Source organism: Arachis ipaensis, chromosome B03, assembly GCF_000816755.2.
Source record: "Arachis ipaensis cultivar K30076 chromosome B03, Araip1.1, whole genome shotgun sequence".
Classification (NCBI taxonomy): domain Eukaryota; kingdom Viridiplantae; phylum Streptophyta; class Magnoliopsida; order Fabales; family Fabaceae; genus Arachis; species Arachis ipaensis.
Window position 1 is genome coordinate 42,398,930 of NC_029787.2, and position 9,803 is coordinate 42,408,732.

Below are 9,803 nucleotides of genomic sequence, written 5' to 3' on the forward strand. Positions count from 1 at the left end.
GAACTGGTTTCTACAAGAACAGTTACAGGGTGGCGTATGTGTATTGACTACAGAAGGCTCAATACAGCCACCAGAAAGTATCATTTTCCTTTACCATTCATAGACCAGATGTTAGAGAGATTAGCAGGCCATGAATACTACTGCTTTTTGGATGGCTATTCAGGCAAATTACAAATTACAGTGGATCCTCAAGACCAAGAGAAAACAGCATTCACATGTCCATCTGGAGTATTTGCTTACAGAAGAATGCCCTATGCAATGCAGCACTTGTCTTGAAAAGGTGCCAAGAGACTAACCTAGTCTTAAACTGGGAAAAATGTCACTTCATGGTGACTGAAGGAATTATCCTTGGGCACAAAATTTCAAGCAAGGAAATAGAGGTGGATCAAGCCAAGGTAGAGGTAATTGAGAAATTACCACCACCTGCCAATATTAAGGCAATGAGAAGCTTTCTGGGACATGCAGGATTCTATAGGAGGTTCATAAAGGATTTTTCAAAAATTGCAAAATCTCTAAGCAACCTGCTAGCTGCTGATACGCCATTTGTGTTTGACACAGAATGTCTGCAGGCGTTTGAGACCCTGAAAGCCAAGCTGGTCACGGCACCAGTCATCTCTGCACCTGACTGGACATTACCATTTGAATTAATGTGTGATGCCAGTGACCATGCCATTGGTGCAGTGTTGGGACAAAGGCATAACAAGCTTCTGCACGTCATTTACTATGCCAGTCGTGTTCTAAATGACGCACAGAAGAACTACACAACCACATAAAAGGAGTTACTTGCAGTGGTTTATGCCATTGACAAGTTTAGATCCTATTTAGTAGGTTCAAAAGTGATTGTGTATACTGACCATGCTGCTCTTAAATATCTACTCACAAAGCAGGATTCAAAACCCAAGCTCATAAGATGGGTGTTGCTTCTGCAAGAGTTTGATATAGAAATAAGAGACAGAAAAGGGACAGAGAACCAGGTAGCTGATCACCTGTCCCGAATAGAACCAGTAGCAGGGGCGTCCCTCCCTTCTACTAAGATCTCTGAGACCTTTCCGGATGAGCAACTTTTTGCCATTTAGGAAGCACCATGGTTTACAGACATTGCAAATTATAAAGCTGTGAGGTTCATACCCAGGAGTACAGCAAGTTGCAAAAGAAAAAGCTAATTTCTGATGCAAAGTACTACTTATGGGATGAACCATATCTCTTTAAGAGATGCGCAGAGGGAATGATCCGCATATGCATCCATAGAGAGGAGGCACAGAAGATTCTGTGGCATTGCCATGGATCACAGTATGGAGGACATTTCGGAAGTGAGCGAACAGCCACTAAAGTCCTCCAATGTGGCTTCTATTGGCCTACTCTCTATAGAGATGCCCGAGAGTTTGTGCGTAACTGTGACAGTTGCCAAAGAGCTGGTAACTTGCCTCATGGTTATGCCATGCCTCAACAAGGGATCTTAGAGATTGAGTTGTTTGATGTATGGGGTATTGACTTCATGGGTCCTTTCCCACCATCATACTCAAACACCTACATTTTGGTGGCAGTAGACTACGTATCTAAATGGGTGGAAGTAATTGCCACACCCACTAATGATACCAAAATTGTGCTGAAGTTCCTCCAGAAACATATTTTCAGTAGATTTGGTGTTCCCAGAGTACTCATTAGTGATGGGGGCACCCATTTCTGCAATAAACAACTTTACTCTGCTATGGTTCGATATGGAATTAGCCACAAAGTAGCAACTCCGTATCATCCACAGACAAATGGACAGGCTGAAGTTTCTAACAGAGAATTAAAGAGAATTCTGGAACGAACTGTAATTGCCCGTAGAAAGAATTGGACAAAGAGCTTGGATGATGCTCTGTGGGCATACAGAACAACATTCAAGACTCCTATAAGAACCTCTCCATACCAGCTTGTGTATGGCAAGGCCTGTCATCTGCCCGTGGAACTGGAACATAAAGCCTACTGGGCAACCAGATTCCTAAACATGGATGCTAAGTTAGCTGGTGAGAAAAGATTGCTCCAGCTAAATGAGCTAGAGGAGTTCAGACTCAATGCTTTTGAAAATGCAAAAATTTATAAGGAAAAAGCAAAAAAGTGGCATGACAAGAAATTGTCATCCAGAGTCTTTGAGCCAGGACAAAAAATTCTATTGTTCAACTCTAGGCTCAGATTATTCTCTGGGAAACTAAAATCCCGGTGGAGGGGACCATATGGGATTACAGGAGTGTCACCATATGGATATGTTGAGCTTCAAGATATTGATTCTGACAAAAAGTTCATTGTTAATGGACAGAGAATCAAACATTATCTTGAAAGAAATTTTGAGCAAGAATGCTCAAAACTGAGGCTTGAATAAAGCTCAGTAAAAGTCCAGCTAAAGACAATAAAGAAGCGCTTGCTGGGAGGCAACCCAGCCATTAGCAAGTTATTTGTTTTAATTAAAACTTGTAGAAGTTTGATATACATTTTTCTTCAAAGGTTAATCATCAAAATTGAAGGAATTCACAGAGTTACAGAAGGATTCAGTGCAAAAAGCAGAGAAAAGGAGCTTGCTGGCAAGAAAACGCCAGTAAGGGGCATTTTGGGCATTAAACGTCAGAATGGGTACCATTCTGGGTGTTTAACGCCAATAAAGGTACCATTTTGGGCATTAAACGCCAGAATGGGTACCATTCTGGGCGTTTAACGCCAGAATTGCAACATCCTGGGCGTTCAGAAAAACGCCCAGTGATAAAGGGGTTTCTGGCGTTTAACGCCCATAATGGCCAACAATTGGGTGTTAAACGCCAGAAAGGCAGGGGGAGGAGATTTTGTTTCCAACTTCAAATTTTTTCAAATTTTCATGTTTTGATAATATACATTCGGCCATCCCCTCCTCTACACCATTCGAATTTGCCTCTTCTCCTCTCTCTCCCCTTTCCTTTCTTTTGCTTGAGGGCAAGCAAACCTCTAAATTTGGTGTGTTTTTCCGTGATCACTGAGCTAAGACTCATCAAGATCATGGCACCTAAGGAAAAACAAACCAAATCAAGAGGCAAGAAAGAGAATACTCCAAAGAGTCTTTAGAATCAAGAGAGGTTCTTAACCAAAGAATATGCAGACCATTACCACAAAATAATGGGTCTGAGGTCAGTGATCCCGGAAGTTAAATTCAATCTGAAAGAGGATGAATATCTAGAGATCCAAGAGAAAATTCGAAACAGAGGATGGGAAATTCTAGCCAATCCTGAGACAAAGGTTGGAAGAAATATGGTTCAGAAATTCTACTCAAATCTGTAGCTGACAGATAAGCAGAGAATAACTGGAACCGCCTTTCATACCTACCGAACCATGGTCAGAGGGAGGCTTATTTACTTCCATCTGGACAAAATAAGAGAGATCTTCAAATTGCCTCAACTACAAGATGATCCAGAATCCTTTAATAGGAGAATGGTGAGAGTAGATAAGGGGTTGGATCAAGTTCTAGAGGATATATGCCTCCCTGGAACTAAGTGGATAACCAATTCAAAAGGTGTCCCAAACCAACTCAAGAGGGGAGATCTCAAACCAGTTGCAAGAGGCTGGTTGGACTTCATTGGGCGTTCTATATTGCTCACTAGCAACCGCTCTGAGGTCACTGTCAAAAGAGCAGTGATGATTCATTGTATTATGCTTGGAAAAGAAGTGGAGATTCATCATCTGATTTCTTGTGAGATTTACACAATTGCAAACAAAAACTCCACTGAAGCCAAACTGGCCTACCCAAGCTTAATTTCTCTGCTATGTAAAGATGCTGGGGTGAGGATGAGAGTAGATGAATTCATCCCAATCGAACACCCAATCACCAAGAAGTTAATGGAAGGACAAGTGCAAGACAACTCCATCAAAAGGAGGGCGCAGGAGTTCCTCCCAGAAATTCCTGAAATTGACTACTGGACCCGCCTAGAAGTATCTGTTACCAAGCTGCAAGAAGCTATGGAACAACTTAAGGAAGAACAGCAGAATCAAAACTGCATGCTCTGCAAACTGCTGCAGGAACAGGAGAAGCAGGGGCATGAGCTACAGGAGCTGAAGCGCCAAAAGCTCTCTCTTGAAGGACCAAGCACCCCATAAATTGAGGGAGCATCCACTCCTCAAAATCAAGGTTGTTGAGTCCTAACTCTGTGATAACCTTTATTATTAAGAGTCTATTTTAAGAGTCATTTATTCTTCTGCTTTTAATTTTCTGTCTTCTATTATTATGGGTCTGCGCTTATATTTATTTTTGAGTATTATTTTTATTCCATAATCAATAAAAAATTTAAAGTTTATGTCTTAAAGCCATAAATGTCCTATGAATCCATCACCTTTCTTAAATAAAAAGTATTTTTAATTGAAAAAGAAAAAGAAGTACATGAATTTTGAATTTTAAAACAATTTAATTATTTTGATGTGGTGGCAATACTATTATTTTCTGAATGAATGCTTGAACAGTGCATATTTTTGAAGTTGATTGTTTATGAATGTTAAAATTGTTGGCTCTTAAAAGAATGATGGGAAAAGGAGAAATGTTATCTGATGATCTGAAAAATCATAAAACTGATTCTTGAAGCAAGAAAAAGCAGTGAAAAGCTTGCAAAAAAAAGAGAGAGAAGAGGCGAAAAAAAAAGAGAGAAAAGAAAAAGCAAGCAGAAAAAGCCAATAGCCCTTTAAACCAAAAGGCAAGGGTGAAATAAAAAAGGATCCAAGGCTTTGAGCATCAGTGGATAGGAGGGCCCACAAGAATAAAATCCTGGCCTAAGCGGCTGAACCAAGCTGTCCCTAACCATGTGCTTGTGGCGTGAAGGTGTCAAGTGAAAACTTGAGACTGAGCGGTTAAAGTCGAGGTCCAAATCAAAAAGAAGAGTGTGCTTAAGAACCCTGGACACCTCTAATTGGGGACTCTAGCAAAGCTGAGTCACAATCTGAAAAGGTTCACCCAGTTATGTGTCTATGGCATTTATGTATCCGATGGTAATACTGGAAAACAAAGTGCTTAGGGCCACGGCCAAGACTCATAAAGTAGCTGTGTTCAAGAATCAACATACTTAACTAGGAGAATCAATAACACTATCTGGATTCTGAGTTCCTATAGATGCCAATCATTCTGGACTTCAAGGAATAAAGTGAGATGCCAAAACTGTTCAGAAGCAAAAAGCTAGAAGCCCCGCTCATCTAATTATACTGATCTTCATAGATATTTTTGGAATTCATTGTATATTCTCTTCTTTTTATCCTATTTGATTTTCAGTTGCTTGGGGACAAGCAACAATTTAAGTTTGGTGTTGTGATGAGCGGATAATTTATACGCTTTTTGGCATTGTTTTTAGTATGTTTTTAGTATATTTTAATTAGTTTTTATTATATTTTTATTAGTTTTTATTTAAAATTCACTTTTCTGGACTTTACTATGAGTTTGTGTGTTTTTCTGTGATTTCAGGTATTTTCTGGCTGAAATTGAGGGACCTGAGCAAAAATCTGATTCAGAGGCTGAAAAAGGACTGCAGATGCTGTTGGATTCTGATTTCCCTGCACTCAAAGTGGATTTTCTGGAGCTACAGAAGCCCAATTTGCGCGCTCTCAATTGCGTTGAAAAGTAGACATCCTGGGCTTTCCAGCAATATATAATAGTCCATACTTTGCCCAAGATTTGATGGCCCAAACAGGCGTTCCAAGTCCGCTCAAGAATTCTGGCGTTTAAGGCCGGAACTGGCATAAAAACTGGAGTTAAACGCCCAAACTGGCACAAAAACTGGTGTTTAACTCTAAGAAAAGTCTCTACACATGAAAGCTTCAATGCTCAGCCCAAGCACACACCAAGTGGGCCCCAGAAGTGGATTTTTACACTAAACACCCTAGCTTACTCATTTTCTGTAACCCTAGGTCACCAGTTCACTATAAAAACTACTTTTAGTGATTCATCTTGTACATTATGATACTTTTACACGTTTCTTATTGTATTCCCTACGGCATGAGTCTCTAAACCCCATTGTTGGGGGTGAAGAGCTCTGCTGTTCTTCATGAATTAATGCAATTACTACTGTTTTCCATTCTATCACGCTTGCTTCTATTCTAAGATATTCATTCGCACTTCAACCTGATGAATGTGATGATCCGTGACAATCATCATCATTCTCACCTATGAACGCATGCCTGACAACCACCTCCATTCTACATGCAATCAAGCTTGAATGTGTATCTCTTGGGTTTCTAATCTAAGATTGGAACCTTCGTGGTATAGGCTAGAATTATTGGCGGCCATTCCTGAGATCCGGAACATCTAAACCTTGTTTGTGGTATTCTGAGTAGGATCTGGGAAGGGATGGTTATGACGAGCTTCAAACTCGTGATTTTTGGGCGTGTGATAGACGCAAAAGGATCAATGGATCCTATTCCAGCATGATCGAGAACCGACAGATGATTAGCCGTGCGGTGACAGCGCATTTGGAACATTTTCATTGAGAGGACAGGAAGTAGCCAGTGACAACAGTGATGCCCAACATAAAGCTTGCTATGGAAGGAGCCTTGCGTGCATGAAGAAGAAGATAGTAGGAAAGCAGAGATTCAGAAGACAAAGCATCTCCAAAGCCTCAACCTGTTCTTCATTACTGCATAACAAGTATTTATTTCATGTTATTTTACTTTTTACAATTAAATCTGAGAATTATTGATATCCTGACTAAGAGTTACAAGATAACCATAGCTTGCTTCAAGCAGACAATCTCCGTGGGATCGACCCTTACTCACGTAAGGTATTACTTGGACGACCCAGTGCACTTGCTGGTTAGTTGTGCGGAGTTGCAAAAGTGTGATTGTAATTTCGTGCACCAGTAACCAGTGAGGAGATATTTTTCAATTTTGTCTCCTATGAATAGAATTAGAAATTGAGTAGAATAGAAAGAGAGAATCACACCCAGAAGTATCCTGGTTTAGCTACTAAGTGTAGTGCATCCTACATCCAATTTCCATCACAACAATGATGGAATTTCACTATAATCAAACAGATTATAGACACCAATTCTCCCTAGGAACTACCCTTCCTATCCGGGATAAGTCCAGAATCTATCCCCAATCCTGAACTTGACTTGATCACCTACCAAGCTTTCAACTGCTAAGTGCTAACCCAACTTACAAGGGGATTCTCGCAGAATCATGATACACAACAAATAGATGTACAAAGGACCTCTAAGACACATATGGATTTTTCTTTAATTTTGTACACTCTGCCTTTTTTCGCTCACTGGCTTTTTCTTACAAACCTCACTGTTTGCCTTTTTCATCATGAGACTCAAGACAGACAAAACTAAAGAAAATACAAAATGAAACACATTGAAGGAGAAGAACTTCTGTTAGCTTGGGTAGCTATGAGAACTCTGTGCTTTTCACTCCTTTTCACCTTGCTTCAAGCCTTGGCTGTTCACCTTTATTATAGAAGGGGAAGCCTCCAAGGTTGAAACGGTTCAACCAAGCCAACTTCTTCTTCTTCAATCATCAAACCGGTTCGGACAGAGAGAAGAGAGAGGGAACCGAAAGCTAAAACAACATGCAATTACCTCTCTCACATCCCTTTTCTTCAAGCTTCATCAATCTGAGCCTTCCATCTTGACTTAGTCCCCAAGAAGGATTCTTGACCCTTGATGAATGCTTGATCTTTGACAGCTCCTCCTGCTCCACTTCTGCTTCCTCCTCCACGTAGCTACAGTAGCTACCTTCTGTGATGGATGAACGAAAAGTAGAGATGAGCCATACCCAAGGGATCTTCTTCTCTGACTGAATTGGATCTTCCATCATTTTTAGGCATGGTGATCCTAAGTTTTCTTCACCACATCTTACCATAAGTGGCAAAGATCTCAGCCACTCCTTACCTTGGATCTTCTTTTTGCAAGAGCCATCATCACCTTGGCCGCTTGCTTGTTCCTAGCTTTACTGCTACTGTACTTCTCCTCTGATAGCTTACTTCTTCTTCTTTCCTGTGACATGACCAAAAACTAGAGAGAGAAGAGAGAGAAGAGAAAAAGCTTTCAATGGAATTGAAGAAAGAAATTAAAATGAGTTAATTCCCCACTCCCCATGCTTAGTAACATGTGAGAGTAATGATAGCAATCAAATCAATGTAAGCTTTCTCTCTCATGTTACCAAGGCAATTAATTCAAGTTAATTGAATTTGAAATCCATTCCAAAAGGGAAGTGAGTAACCGGTGATAGCTTGCAACATTGCTTTCTTCCATTTTTCATTTTCGGACCAAGCCTTTGTTGGTCTCGCAACAAGGATTAATTGGGCTTGCTCAATAAATTCTGGCCCAATGATAAACCCCGATTTCATGATTTATCTTGTGCTTATTTTAGGGAATTTTATCATCTTTTCCCACATTTATTCAATGAAATAGCATGGTTTTGTAATTCTCCCTTGAATTGTGCTTCAGTGTAAAAATATGCTTTTTAGGCCCTTAAATTGGTGATTTTAATCCACTTTAATTCCATTCGATGCCTTGATGTGTTTGTTGAGTGATTTCAGGTTCATAAGGCAAGTATTGAATGGAAGAAGTGAGGAGAAAAGCATGCAAAGTGGGAGAACTCATGAAGAAATGAAAGAACCGTAAAGCTGTCAAGCCTGATCTCTTCGCACTCAATCGACCATAACTTGAGCTACAGAGGTTCAAATGAGACAGTTCCAGTTGCGTTGGAAAGTTAACATCCGGGGCTTCGAAATGATATAAATTTTGCCATATGTTACTTCGCGCTCAGGGGCACGCACGCGCCATGTACGCGTGCGCGCCGATTCTGCCCGTGGGTCCACTTTAATGAAATCGCCCCCAGCGATTTTGCAGCTCATTTTGGGCCCAATCCAACCCATTTCTGATGCTATGAACCCAAGGATTGAAGGGGAAATGAACCAAGTAGTCATAGGGCCAGTTTGGCTAAACTTCTTAAATAAGTTCTTTTGAAAAAGGAGCTTAAAATATAAGGACTTTTATTAATATTAACTTTTAAATAAGTTATTTTGAGTTTGGAAAGTTATTATAGAAGTCCTTGTTTTAAAGTTGTGTATTAAATAAGAGTGATAAAATAGCTTTTGAAAATAGGATAAGTCACATTTTTTAACTTCTTCAAAAGCTTTTAAATAACTTTTTGAAAAGTTAAAAGTTTATCTAAAAAATTGTACCAAACACATTAATGTAACTTTCTATAAGTCAAAAGTTGAAAAAAGTAGCTTTTTGGTGTTTCCCAAACGAACCCATAGTTTAGTTTTCATCATGTTTTAGGTTAGAATTCTAGAGAGAGAGGCTCTCTCATCTCTCTAGATTTTAGGGTAGTTTTAGTTAATTCTTCTTGGATCCAAGTTTTAATTCTTGTTTTGATTTAGTTTTTCCTTTTAATTTCTTGTTGTTACATCTCTACTCTTCTAGTTTTTACTTGTCATTTCCTTTATTTTGCCCTTTTTATGTTTATGAACCATTGTTGAATCTTAATTTTCTTTAATGCAATTTTATGTTTCCATGTTCTTTTAATTGATGATTTGAATTGTTGATTTACTTTTCTTGCAATTGATAGTTGGTAGATTTATATTTCTTGCACATTTTACTATGCTTTCCATTTGTACCCACCAAGTATTTGAAAAAATGCTTGGTTGGGCTTTAGAGTAGATTTTGAGCATTCTTGGCTTGGAAAGAGTAATAATTAGGCAATCTTGAGTCATGAAAACCCAACTCATGTTGGTGATCTAGAGTTGTTAGCTAATATTGTTTCCATTGACGCTAATCTTTTGCTAATTTAATTAGTGAATTGATTAGGACTTTTGG

At 39.3% G+C, this 9,803-nt stretch overlaps 1 pseudogene; it reads right to left on the minus strand.

Annotated features, from left to right (window-relative positions):
- LOC107633064 overlaps positions 1-7,794 on the minus strand; it is a 15,334-nt pseudogene extending 7,540 nt beyond the window's left edge.